Source organism: Drosophila virilis, chromosome 2 (assembly GCF_030788295.1).
Source record: "Drosophila virilis strain 15010-1051.87 chromosome 2, Dvir_AGI_RSII-ME, whole genome shotgun sequence".
Taxonomy (NCBI): domain Eukaryota; kingdom Metazoa; phylum Arthropoda; class Insecta; order Diptera; family Drosophilidae; genus Drosophila; species Drosophila virilis.
Window position 1 is genome coordinate 285,604 of NC_091544.1, and position 15,539 is coordinate 301,142.

The 15,539-nt window shown below is 35.7% G+C and overlaps 1 protein-coding gene across 4 annotated transcripts in view; it reads left to right on the plus strand.

Annotated features, from left to right (window-relative positions):
• Positions 1-15,539, plus strand: part of Nha2 (Na[+]/H[+] hydrogen antiporter 2) — a 235,415-nt gene that overhangs the window by 182,546 nt on the left and 37,330 nt on the right. The gene's annotated exons all lie outside the window — the stretch shown is intronic.

Consider the following 15,539-nt stretch of genomic DNA (forward strand, 5'->3'; position numbering starts at 1 on the left):
AAATCGACCAAAATGGCAAGGGGTTTCAGCACGTTTTTCTTCAAAATCGGGCTCGGCTCGAAAATCAAATCTTTATTGATGATTTTTTTGGAATATCTCGGGTGATCATTTTCTGATTTTTATATTTTATGCTTTTTTGTATTCTTACGAATCCCTATTATAAATTGACATTCAAACAAACTTAAAATCGATGGGTTCAAAAAATTTGTTGACCAAAAAACGACTCGTGTCTAAATTCGACTTTTTTCATGATTTTTGGAAATATCTCGGCCAAATAAAGTCGGATTTTTGGAATTTTATACCATTTTGGACTCGTAAGGATCAGTACTATCGATTGGCATCAACAGAATAAAAATCTAAATTTTGACCCAAATCGACAAAAAAGCAAAATCGGGTTCGGCTAGAAAATCAATACTTTCTTGATGATTATTTTGAAATATCTCGGGTAAACATTGTCTGATTTTTATATTTTATGCCTTTTTGTATTCTTACGAATCCCTATTATTAATTGACATTCAAACAAACTTAAAATCGATGGGTATAAAAAAATTTGTTGACCAAAAAACGACTCGTGTCTAAATTCGACCTTTTTTCATGATTTTTGGAAATATCTCGGCCAAATAAAGTCAAATTTTGGAATTTTATACCATTTTGGACTCGTAAGGATCAGTACTATCGATTGGCATCAACAGAATAAAAATCTAAATTTTGACCCAAATCGACAAAAAATCAAAGGGTTACATCACGTTTTTTTTTCAAAATCGAGGTCGGTGCGAAAATCGAAACTTTTTCGATAATTTTTTTAATATCTCGGGTAATAGCTCCGCGCGGAGATATGACGCTCCAAAACGACATAACTCCGCGCGGAGATATGACCTTCCAAAACGACATAACTCCGCGCGGAGATATGACGTTCCAAAACGACATAACTCCGCGTGGAGATATGACGTTCCAAAACGACATAACTCCCGCGATATGACCATCCATAAAATCATCAAGTTGTTTTTCAAAATCGAGGTTTTTGCGATAATCGAAAGTTTTTCGATGATTTTTTCATGATTTTTGGAAATATCTCGGCCAAATAAAGTCAAATTTTGGAATTTTATACCATTTTGGACTCGTACAGATCAGAACTATCGATTGGCATCAACAGAATAAAAATCTAAATTTTGACCCAAATCGACAAAAAATCAAGGGGTTACATCACGTTTTTTTCTCAAAATCGAGGTCGGTGCGAAAATCGAAACTTTTTCGATAATTTTTTTAATATCTCGGGTAATAGCTCCGCGCGGAGATATGACGCTCCAAAACGACATAACTCCGCGCGGAGATATGACCTTCCAAAACGACATAACTCCGCGCGGAGATATGACGTTCCAAAACGACATAACTCCGCGTGGAGATATGACGTTCCAAAACGACATAACTCCCGCGATATGACCATCCATAAAATCATCAAGTTGTTTTTCAAAATCGAGGTTTTTGCGATAATCGAAAGTTTTTCGATGATTTTTTCATGATTTTTGGAAATATCTCGGCCAAATAAAGTCAAATTTTGGAATTTTATACCATTTTGGACTCGTACAGATCAGTACTATCGATTGGCATCAACAGAATAAAAATCTAAATTTTGACCCAAATCGACCAAAATGGCAAGGGGTTTCATCACGTTTTTCTTCAAAATCGGGCTCGGCTCGAAAATCCAATCTTTATTGATCATTTTTTTGGAATATCTCGGGTGATCATTGTCTGATTTTTATATTTTATGCTTTTTTGTATTCTTACGGATCCCTATTATTAATTGACATTCAAACAAACTTAAAATCGATGAGTTCAAAAAATTTGTTGACCAAAAAACGACTCGTGTCTAAATTCGACCTTTTTTCATGATTTTTGGAAATATCTCGGCCAAATAAAGTCGGATTTTTGGAATTTTATACCATTTTGTACTCGTAAGGATCAGTACTATCGATTGGCATCAACAGAATAAAAATCTAAATTTTGACCCAAGTCGACAAAAAATCAAAGGGTTATATCACGTTTTTTTTTCAAAATCGAGGTCGGTGCGAAAATCGAAACTTTTTCGATAATTTTTTTAATATCTCGGGTAATAGCTCCGCGCGGAGATATGACGCTCCAAAACGACATAACTCCGTGCGGAGATATGACGTTCCAAAACGACATAACTCCGCGTGGAGATATGACGTTCCAAAACGACATAACTCCCGCGATATGACCATCCATAAAATCATCAAGTTGTTTTTCAAAATCGAGGTTTTTGCGATAATCGAAAGTTTTTCGATGATTTTTTCATGATTTTTGGAAATATCTCGGCCAAATAAAGTCAAATTTTGGAATTTTATACCATTTTGGACTCGTACAGATCAGTACTATCGATTGGCATCAACAGAATAAAAATCTAAATTTTGACCCAAATCGACCAAAATGGCAAGGGGTTTCATCACGTTTTTCTTCAAAATCGGGCTCGGCTCGAAAATCAAATCTTTATTGATGATTTTTTTGGAATATCTCGGGTGATCATTGTCTGATTTTTATATTTTATGCTTTTTTGTATTCTTACGAATCCCTATTATTAATTGACATTCAAACAAACTTAAAATCGATGGGTTCAAAAAATTTGTTGACCAAAAAACGACTCGTGTCTAAATTCGACTTTTTTCATGATTTTTGGAAATATCTCGGCCAAATAAAGTCGGATTTTTGGAATTTTATACCATTTTGGACTCGTAAGGATCAGTACTATCGATTGGCATCAACAGAATAAAAATCTAAATTTTGACCCAAATCGACAAAAAAGCAAAATCGGGTTCGGCTAGAAAATCAATACTTTCTTGATGATTATTTTGAAATATCTCGGGTAAACATTGTCTGATTTTTATATTTTATGCCTTTTTGTATTCTTACGAATCCCTATTATTAATTGACATTCAAACAAACTTAAAATCGATGGGTATAAAAAAATTTGTTGACCAAAAAACGACTCGTGTCTAAATTCGACCTTTTTTCATGATTTTTGGAAATATCTCGGCCAAATAAAGTCAAATTTTGAAATTTTATACCATTTTGGACTCGTAAGGATCAGTACTATCGATTGGCATCAACAGAATAAAAATCTAAATTTTGACCCAAATCGACAAAAAATCAAAGGGTTACATAACGTTTTTTTTTCAAAATCGAGGTCGGTGCGAAAATCGAAACTTTTTCGATAATTTTTTTAATATCTCGGGTAATAGCTCCGCGCGGAGATATGACGCTCCAAAACAACATAACTCCGCGCGGAGATATGACCTTCCAAAACGACATAACTCCGCGCGGAGATATGACGTTCCAAAACGACATAACTCCGCGTGGAGATATGACGTTCCAAAACGACATAACTCCCGCGATATGACCATCCATAAAATCATCAAGTTGTTTTTCAAAATCGAGGTTTTTGCGATAATCGAAAGTTTTTCGATGATTTTTTCATGATTTTTGGAAATATCTCGGCCAAATAAAGTCAAATTTTGGAATTTTATACCATTTTGGACTCGTACAGATCAGAACTATCGATTGGCATCAACAGAATAAAAATCTAAATTTTGACCCAAATCGACAAAAAATCAAGGGGTTACATCACGTTTTTTTCTCAAAATCGAGGTCGGTGCGAAAATCGAAACTTTTTCGATAATTTTTTTAATATCTCGGGTAATAGCTCCGCGCGGAGATATGACGCTCCAAAACGACATAACTCCGCGCGGAGATATGACCTTCCAAAACGACATAACTCCGCGCGGAGATATGACGTTCCAAAACGACATAACTCCGCGTGGAGATATGACGTTCCAAAACGACATAACTCCCGCGATATGACCATCCATAAAATCATCAAGTTGTTTTTCAAAATCGAGGTTTTTGCGATAATCGAAAGTTTTTCGATGATTTTTTCATGATTTTTGGAAATATCTCGGCCAAATAAAGTCAAATTTTGGAATTTTATTCCATTTTGGACTCGTACAGATCAGTACTATCGATTGGCATCAACAGAATAAAAATCTAAATTTTGACCCAAATCGACCAAAATGGCAAGGGGTTTCATCACGTTTTTCTTCAAAATCGGGCTCGGCTCGAAAATCAAATCTTTATTGATGATTTTTTTGGAATATCTCGGGTGATCATTGTCTGATTTTTATATTTTATGCTTTTTTGTATTCTTACGAATCCCTATTATTAATTGACATTCAAACAAACTTAAAATTGATGGGTATAAAAAAATTTGCTGACCAAAAAACGACTCGTGTCTAAATTCGACCTTTTTTCATGATTTTTGGAAATATCTCGGCCAAATAAAGTCGGATTTTTGGAATTTTATACCATTTTGGACTCGTAAGGATCAGTACTATCGATTGGCATCAACAGAATAAAAATCTAAATTTTGACCCAAATCGACAAAAAAGCAAAATCGGGTTCGGCTAGAAAATCAATACTTTCTTGATGATTATTTTGAAATATCTCGGGTAAACATTGTCTGATTTTTATATTTTATGCCTTTTTGTATTCTTACGAATCCCTATTATTAATTGACATTCAAACAAACTTAAAATTGATGGGTATAAAAAAATTTGCTGACCAAAAAACGACTCGTGTCTAAATTCGACCTTTTTTCATGATTTTTGGAAATATCTCGGCCAAATAAAGTCGGATTTTTGGAATTTTATACCATTTTGGACTCGTAAGGATCAGTACTATCGATTGGCATCAACAGAATAAAAATCTAAATTTTGACCCAAATCGACAAAAAATCAAGGGGTTACATCACGTTTTTTTTCAAAATCGAGGTCGGTGCGAAAATCGAAACTTTTTCGATAATTTTTTTAATATCTCGGGTAATAGCTCCGCGCGGAGATATGACGCTCCAAAACGACATAACTCCGCGCGGAGATATGACGCTCCAAAACGACATAACTCCGCGCGGAGATATGACCTTCCAAAACGACATAACTCCGCGCGGAGATATGACGTTCCAAAACGACATAACTCCGCGTGGAGATATGACGTTCCAAAACGACATAACTCCCGCGATATGACCATCCATAAAATCATCAAGTTGTTTTTCAAAATCGAGGTTTTTGCGATAATCGAAAGTTTTTCGATGATTTTTTCATGATTTTTGGAAATATCTCGGCCAAATAAAGTCAAATTTTGGAATTTTATACCATTTTGGACTCGTACAGATCAGAACTATCGATTGGCATCAACAGAATAAAAATCTAAATTTTGACCCAAATCGACAAAAAATCAAGGGGTTACATCACGTTTTTTTCTCAAAATCGAGGTCGGTGCGAAAATCGAAACTTTTTCGATAATTTTTTTAATATCTCGGGTAATAGCTCCGCGCGGAGATATGACGCTCCAAAACGACATAACTCCGCGTGGAGATATGACGTTCCAAAACGACATGACTCCGCGTGGAGATATGACGTTCCAAAACGACATAACTCCGCGCGGAGATATGACGTTCCAAAACGACATAACTCCCGCGATATGACCATCCATAAAATCATCAAGTTGTTTTTCAAAATCGAGGTTTTTGCGATAATCGAAAGTTTTTCGATGATTTTTTCATGATTTTTGGAAATATCTCGGCCAAATAAAATCAAATTTTGGAATTTTATACCATTTTGGACTCGTACAGATCAGAACTATCGATTGGCATCAACAGAATAAAAATCTAAATTTTGACCCAAATCGACCAAAATGGCAAGGGGTTTCATCACGTTTTTCTTCAAAATCGGGCTCGGCTCGAAAATCAAATCTTTATTGATGATTTTTTTGGAATATCTCGGGTGATCATTGTCTGATTTTTATATTTTATGCTTTTTTGTATTCTTACGAATCCCTATTATTAATTGACATTCAAACAAACTTAAAATCGATGGGTTCAAAAAATTTGTTGACCAAAAAACGACTCGTGTCTAAATTCGACTTTTTTCATGATTTTTGGAAATATCTCGGCCAAATAAAGTCGGATTTTTGGAATTTTATACCATTTTGGACTCGTAAGGATCAGTACTATCGATTGGCATCAACAAAATCTAAATTTTGACCCAAATCGACAAAAAAGCAAAATCGGGTTCGGCTAGAAAATCAATACTTTCTTGATGATTATTTTGAAATATCTCGGGTAAACATTGTCTGATTTTTATATTTTATGCCTTTTTGTATTCTTACGAATCCCTATTATTAATTGACATTCAAACAAACTTAAAATCGATGGGTATAAAAAAATTTGTTGACCAAAAAACGACTCGTGTCTAAATTCGACCTTTTTTCATGATTTTTGGAAACATCTCGGCCAAATAAAGTCAAATTTTGGAATTTTATACCATTTTGGACTCGTAAGGATCAGTACTATCGATTGGCATCAACAGAATAAAAATCTAAATTTTGACCCAAATCGACAAAAAATCAAAAAATCATCACGTTTTTTTTTCAAAATCGAGGTCGGTGCGAAAATCGAAACTTTTTCGATAATTTTTTTAATATCTCGGGTAATAGCTCCGCGCGGAGATATGACGCTCCAAAACGACATAACTCCGCGCGGAGATATGACCTTCCAAAACGACATAACTCCGCGCGGAGATATGACGTTCCAAAACGACATAACTCCGCGTGGAGATATGACGTTCCAAAACGACATAACTCCCGCGATATGACCATCCATAAAATCATCAAGTTGTTTTTCAAAATCGAGGTTTTTGCGATAATCGAAAGTTTTTCGATGATTTTTTCATGATTTTTGGAAATATCTCGGCCAAATAAAGTCAAATTTTGGAATTTTATACCATTTTGGACTCGTACAGATCAGTACTATCGATTGGCATCAACAGAATAAAAATCTAAATTTTGACCCAAATCGACCAAAATGGCAAGGGGTTTCATCACGTTTTTCTTCAAAATCGGGCTCGGCTCGAAAATCCAATCTTTATTGATCATTTTTTTGGAATATCTCGGGTGATCATTGTCTGATTTTTATATTTTATGCTTTTTTGTATTCTTACGAATCCCTATTATTAATTGACATTCAAACAAACTTAAAATCGATGGGTTCAAAAAATTTGTTGACCAAAAAACGACTCGTGTCTAAATTCGACTTTTTTCATGATTTTTGGAAATATCTCGGCCAAATAAAGTCGGATTTTTGGAATTTTATACCATTTTGGACTCGTAAGGATCAGTACTATCGATTGGCATCAACAGAATAAAAATCTAAATTTTGACCCAAATCGACAAAAAAGCAAAATCGGGTTCGGCTAGAAAATCAATACTTTCTTGATGATTATTTTGAAATATCTCGGGTAAACATTGTCTGATTTTTATATTTTATGCCTTTTTGTATTCTTACGAATCCCTATTATTAATTGACATTCAAACAAACTTAAAATCGATGGGTATAAAAAAATTTGTTGACCAAAAAACGACTCGTGTCTAAATTCGACCTTTTTTCATGATTTTTGGAAATATTTCGGCCAAATAAAGTCAAATTTTGGAATTTTATGCCATTTTGGACTCGTACAGATCAGTACTATCGATTGGCATCAACAGAATAAAAATCTAAATTTTGACCCAAATCGACAAAAAAGCAAGGGGCTTCATCACGTTTTTCTTCAAAATCGGGTTCGGCTCGAAAATCAAATCTTTATTGATGATTTTTTTGGAATATCTCGGGTGATCATTGTCTGATTTTCATATTTTATGCTTTTTTGTATTCTTACGGATCCCTATTGTTAATTGACATTCAAACAAACTTAAAATCGATGGGTTCGAAAAATTTGTTGACCAAAAAACGACTCGTGTCTAAATTCGACCTTTTTTCATGATTTTTGGAAACATCTCGGCCAAATAAAGTCAAATTTTGGAATTTTATACCATTTTGGACTCGTAAGGATCAGTACTATCGATTGGCATCAACAGAATGAAAATCTAAATTTTGACCCAAATCGACAAAAAATCAAGGGGTTACATCACGTTTTTCTTCAAAATCGAGTTCGGCTTGAAAATCAACTCCGCGTGGAGATATGTCGTTCCAAAACGACATAACTCCGCGCGGAGATATGACGTTCCAAAACGACATAACTCCCGCGATATGACCTTCCATAAAATCATCACGTTGTTTTTCAAAATCGAGGTTTTTGCGATAATCGAAACTTTTTCGATGATTTTTTTAATATCTCGGGTAATAGCTCCGCGCGGAGATATGACGTTCCAAAACGACAGCTCCGCGCGGAGATATGACGTTCCAAAACGACATAGCTCCGCATGGAGATATGACGTTCCAAAACGACATAGCTCCGCATGGGGATATGACGTTCCAAAACGACATAACTCCGCGTGGAGATATGACGATCCAAAACGACATAACTCGAGCGATATGACCTTCCATAAAATCATCACGTTGTTTTTCAAAATATCTCGGGTAATAGCTCCGCGCGGAGATATGACGTTCCAAACAACAGCTCCGCGCGGAGATATATATGTTATGCCTTTTTGTATTCTGACGGATCCCTATTATTAATTGACATTCAAACAAACTTAAAATCGATGGGTTCAAAAAATTTGTTGACCAAAAAACGACTCGTGTCTAAATTCGACCTTTTTTCATGATTATTTTAAATATCTTGGCCAAATAAAGTCGGATTTTGGAATTGTATACCATTTTGGCCTCGTGAGGATCGGTACTATCGATTGGCATCAACAGAATGAAAATCTAAATTTTGACCCAAATCGACAAAAAAATCAAGGGGTTACATCACGTTTTTCTTCAAAATCGAGTTCGGCTTGAAAATCAACTCCGCGTGGAGATATGTCGTTCCAAAACGACATAACTCCGCGCGGAGACATGACGTTCCAAAACGACATAACTCCGCGCGGAGATATGACGTTCCAAAACGACATAACTCCGCGTGGAGATATGACGTTCCAAAACGACATAACTCCCGCGATATGAGCTTCCATAAAATCATCACGTTGTTTTTCAAAATCGAGGTTTTTGCGATAATCGAAACTTTTTCGATGATTTTTTTAATATCTCGGGTAATAGCTCCGCGCGGAGATATGACGTTCCAAAACGACAGCTCCGCGCGGAGATATGACGTTCCAAAACGACATAGCTCCGCATGGAGATATGACATTCCAAAACGACATAACTCCGCGTGGAGATATGACGTTCCAAAACGACATAACTCAAGCGATATGACCTTCCATAAAATCATCACGTTGTTTTTCAAAATATCTCGGGTAATAGCTCCGCGCGGAGATATGACGTTCCAAAACGACAGCTCCGCGCGGAGATATGACGTTCCAAAACGACATAACTCCGCATGGAGATATGACGTTCCAAAACGACATAACTCCAGCGATATGACCTTCCATAAAATCATCACGTTGTTTTTCAAAATCGAGGTTTTGCGATAATCGAAACTTTTTCGATGATTTTTTTAATATTTCGGGTAATAGCTCCGCGCGGAGATATGACGTTCCAAAACGACATAACTCTGCGTGGAGATATGACGTTCCAAAACGACATAACTCCGCGTGGAGATATGACGTTCCAAAACGACATAACTCCGCATGGAGATATGACGTTCCAAAACGACATAACTCCAGCGATATGACCTTCCATAAAGTCATCACGTTGTTTTTCAAAATCGAGGTTTTGCGATAATCGAAACTTTTTCGATGATTTTTTTAATATCTCGGGTAAATAATGTCTGATTTTAAAATTTTATACATTTTTGAATGCGTACGGATCCCCACCATCAATTGACATTCAAGGCAAATTTAATATCGTTTTGTTAAGAAAAATGTTGTAGACAAAACACCGATTCGTTCGTAAAGTCAACCTTCTTTTGACTCGAAATCAAAACTTTATTGATGATTTTTTTATTAATTTCTCGGGTAAACATTGTCTGATTTTTATATTTTATGCCTTTTTGTATTCTTACAAATCCCTATTATTAATTGACATTCAAACAAACTTAAAATCGATGAGTTCAAAAAATTTGTTGACCAAAAAACGACTCGTGTCTAAATTCGACCTTTTTTCATGATTATTTTAAATATCTTGGCCAAATAAAGTCGGATTTTGCAATTGTATACCATTTTGGCCTCGTAAGGATTGGTACTATCGATTGGCATCAACAGAATGAAAATCTAAATTTTGACCCAAATCGACAAAAATCAAGGGGTTACATCACGTTTTTCTTCAAAATCGAGTTCGGCTTGAAAATCAACTCCGCGTGGAGATATGTCGTTCCAAAACGACATAACTCCGCGCGGAGATATGACGTTCCAAAACGACATAACTCCGCGTGGAGATATGACGTTCCAAAACGACATAACTCCCGCGATATGACCTTCCATAAAATCATCACTTTGTTTTTCAAAATATCTCGGGTAATAGCTCCGCGCGGAGATATGACGTTCCAAAACGACAGCTCCGCGCGGAGATATGACGATCCAAAACGACATAACTCCGCATGGAGATATGACGTTCCAAAACGACATAACTCCAGCGATATGACCTTCCATAAAATCATCACGTTGTTTTTCAAAATCGAGGTTTTTGCGATAATCGAAACTTTTTCGATGATTTTTTTAATATTTCGGGTAATAGCTCCGCGCGGAGATATGACGTTCCAAAACGACATAACTCCGCGTGGAGATATGACGTTCCAAAACGACATAACTCGAGCGATATGACCTTCCATAAAATCATCACGTTGTTTTTCAAAATATCTCGGGTAATAGCTCCGCGCGGAGATATGACGTTCCAAAACGACAGCTCCGCGCGGAGATATGACGTTCCAAAACGACAGCTCCGCGCGGAGATATGACGTTCCAAAACGACATAACTCCGCATGGAGATATGACGTTCCAAAACGACATTACTCCGCGTGGAGATATGACGTTCCAAAACGACATAACTCCAGCGATATGACCTTCCATAAAATCATCACGTTGTTTTTCAAAATCGAGGTTTTTGCGATAATCGAAAGTTTTTCGATGATTTTTTCATGATTTTTGGAAATATCTCGGCCAAATAAAGTCAAATTTTGGAATTTTATACCATTTTGGACTCGTACAGATCAGTACTATCGATTGGCATCAACAGAATAAAAATCTAAATTTTGACCCAAATCGACAAAAAAGCAAGGGGTTTCATCACGTTTTTCTTCAAAATCGGGTTCGGCTCGAAAATCAAATCTTTATTGATGATTTTTTTGGAATATCTCGGGTGATCATTGTCTGATTTTTATATTTTATGCTTTTTTGTATTCTTACGGATCCCTATTATTAATTGACATTCAAACAAACTTAAAATCGATGGGTTCAAAAAATTTGTTACCCAAAAAACCACTCGTGTCTAAATTCGACCTTTTTTCATGATTTTTGGAAATATCTCGCCCAAATAAAGTCGGATTTTTGGAATGTTATACCATTTTGGACTCGTAAGGATCAGTACTATCGATTGGCATCAACAGAATAAAAATCTAAATTTTGACCCAAATCGACAAAAAATCAAGGGGTTACATCACGTTTTTTTTCAAAATCGAGGTCGGTGCGAAAATCGAAACTTTTTCGATAATTTTTTTAATATCTCGGGTAATAGCTCCGCGCGGAGATATGACGCTCCAAAACGACAAGGGGTTTCATCACGTTTTTCTTCAAAATCGGGTTCGGCTCGAAATACAAATCTTTATTGATGATTTTTTTGGAATATCTCGGGTGATCATTGTCTGATTTTTATATTTTATGCTTTTTTGTATTCTTACGGATCCCTATTATTAATTGACATTTAAACAAACTTAAAATCGATGGGTTCAAAAAATTTGTTGACCAAAAAACGACTCGTGTCTAAATTCGACCTTTTTTCATGATTTTTGGAAATATCTCGCCCAAATAAAGTCGGATTTTTAGAATTTTATACCATTTTGGACTCGTAAGGATCAGTACTATCGATTGGCATCAACAGAATAAAAATCTAAATTTTGACCCAAATCGACAAAAAATCAAGGGGTTACATCACGTTTTTTTTCAAAATCGAGGTCGGTGCGAAAATCGAAACTTTTTCGATAATTTTTTTAATATCTCGGGTAATAGCTCCGCGCGAAGATATGACGCTCCAAAACGACATAACTCCGTGCGGAGATATGACGTTCCAAAACGACATAACTCCGCATGGAGATATGACGTTCCAAAACGACATTACTCCGCGTGGAGATATGACGTTCCAAAACGACATAACTCCAGCGATATGACCTTCCATAAAATCATCACGTTGTTTTTCAAAATCGAGGTTTTTGCGATAATCGAAAGTTTTTCGATGATTTTTAGAAATATCTCGGCCAAATAAAGTCAAATTTTGGAATTTTATACCATTTTGGACCCGTACAGATCAGTACTATCGATTGGCATCAACAGAATAAAAATCTAAATTTTGACCCAAATCGACAAAAAAGCAAGGGGTTTCATCACGTTTTTCTTCAAAATCGGGTTCGGCTCGAAAATCAAATCTTTATTGATGATTTTTTTGGAATATCTCGGGTGATCATTGTCTGATTTTTATATTTTATGCTTTTTTGTATTCTTACGGATCCCTATTATTAATTGACATTCAAACAAACTTAAAATCGATGGGTTCCAAAAATTTGTTGACCAAAAAACGACTCGTGTCTAAATTCGACCTTTTTTCATGATTTTTGGAAATATCTCGGCCAAATAAAGTCGGATTTTTGGAATTTTATACCATTTTGGACTCGTAAGGATCAGTACTATCGATTGGCATCAACAGAATAAAAATCTAAATTTTGACCCAAATCGACAAAAAATCAAGGGGTTACATCACGTTTTTTTTCAAAATCGAGGTCGGTGCGAAAATCGAAACTTTTTCGATAATTTTTTTAATATCTCGGGTAATAGCTCCGCGCGCAGATATGACGCTCCAAAACGACATAACTCCGTGCGGAGATATGACGTTCCAAAACGACATAACTCCGCATGGAGATATGACGTTCCAAAACGACATTACTCCGCGTGGAGATATGACGTTCCAAAACGACATAACTCCAGCGATATGACCTTCCATAAAATCATCACGTTGTTTTTCAAAATCGAGGTTTTTGCGATAATCGAAAGTTTTTCGATGATTTTTGGAAATATCTCGGCCAAATAAAGTCAAATTTTGGAATTTTATACCATTTTGGACTCGTACAGATCAGTACTATCGATTGGCATCAACAGAATAAAAATCTAAATTTTGACCCAAATCGACAAAAAAGCAAGGGGTTTCATCACGTTTTTCTTCAAAATCGGGTTCGGCTCGAAAATCAAATCTTTATTGATGATTTTTTTGGAATATCTCGGGTGATCATTGTCTGATTTTTATATTTTATGCTTTTTTGTATTCTTACGGATCCCTATTATTAATTGACATTCAAACAAACTTAAAATCGATGGGTTCAAAAAATTTGTTGACCAAAAAACGACTCGTGTCTAAATTCGACCTTTTTTCATGATTTTTGGAAATATCTCGGCCAAATAAAGTCGGATTTTTGGAATTTTATACCATTTTGGACTCGTAAGGATCAGTACTATCGATTGGCATCAACAGAATAAAAATCTAAATTTTGACCCAAATCGACAAAAAATCAAGGGGTTACATCACGTTTTTTTTCAAAATCGAGGTCGGTGCGAAAATCGAAACTTTTTCGATAATTTTTTTAATATCTCGGGTAATAGCTCCGCGCGGAGATATGACGCTCCAAAACGACATAACTCCGTGCGGAGATATGACGTTCCAAAACGACATAGCTCCGCATGGAGATATGACGTTCCAAAACGACATTACTCCGCGTGGAGATATGACGTTCCAAAACGACATAACTCCAGCGATATGACCTTCCATAAAATCATCACGTTGTTTTTCAAAATCGAGGTTTTTGCGAGAATCGAAAGTTTTTCGATGATTTTTAGAAATATCTCGGCCAAATAAAGTCAAATTTTGGAATTTTATACCATTTTGGACCCGTACAGATCAGTACTATCGATTGGCATCAACAGAATAAAAATCTAAATTTTGACCCAAATCGACAAAAAAGCAAGGGGTTTCATCACGTTTTTCTTCAAAATCGGGTTCGGCTCGAAAATCAAATCTTTATTGATGATTTTTTTGGAATATCTCGGGTGATCATTGTCTGATTTTTATATTTTATGCTTTTTTGTATTCTTACGGATCCCTATTATTAATTGACATTCAAACAAACTTAAAATCGATGGGTTCCAAAAATTTGTTGACCAAAAAACGACTCGTGTCTAAATTCGACCTTTTTTCATGATTTTTGGAAATATCTCGGCCAAATAAAGTCGGATTTTTGGAATTTTATACCATTTTGGACTCGTAAGGATCAGTACTATCGATTGGCATCAACAGAATAAAAATCTAAATTTTGACCCAAATCGACAAAAAATCAAGGGGTTACATCACGTTTTTTTTCAAAATCGAGGTCGGTGCGAAAATCGAAACTTTTTCGATAATTTTTTTAATATCTCGGGTAATAGCTCCGCGCGCAGATATGACGCTCCAAAACGACATAACTCCGTGCGGAGATATGACGTTCCAAAACGACATAACTCCGCATGGAGATATGACGTTCCAAAACGACATTACTCCGCGTGGAGATATGACGTTCCAAAACGACATAACTCCAGCGATATGACCTTCCATAAAATCATCAAGTTGTTTTTCAAAATCGAGGTTTTTGCGATAATCGAAAGTTTTTCGATGATTTTTGGAAATATCTCGGCCAAATAAAGTCAAATTTTGGAATTTTATACCATTTTGGACTCGTACAGATCAGTACTATCGATTGGCATCAACAGAATAAAAATCTAAATTTTGACCCAAATCGACAAAAAAGCAAGGGGTTTCATCACGTTTTTCTTCAAAATCGGGTTCGGCTCGAAAATCAAATCTTTATTGATGATTTTTTTGGAATATCTCGGGTGATGATTGTCTGATTTTTATATTTTATGCTTTTTTGTATTCTTACGGATCCCTATTATTAATTGACATTCAAACAAACTTAAAATCGATGGGTTCAAAAAATTTGTTGACCAAAAAACGACTCGTGTCTAAATTCGACCTTTTTTCATGATTTTTGGAAATATCTCGGCCAAATAAAGTAAGATTTTGGAATTGTATACCATTTTGGACTCGTAAGGATCGGTACTATCGATTGGCATCAACAGAATGAAAATCTAAATTTTGACCCAAATCGACAAAAAATCAAGGGCTTACATCACGTTTTTCTTCAAAATCGAGTTCGGCTTGAAAATCAACTCCGCGTGGAGATATGTCGTTCCAAAACGACATAACTCCGCGCGGAGATATGACGTTCCAAAACGACATAACTCCGCGCGGAGATATGACGTTCCAAAACGACATAACTCCGCGCTGAGATATGACGTTCCAAAACGAC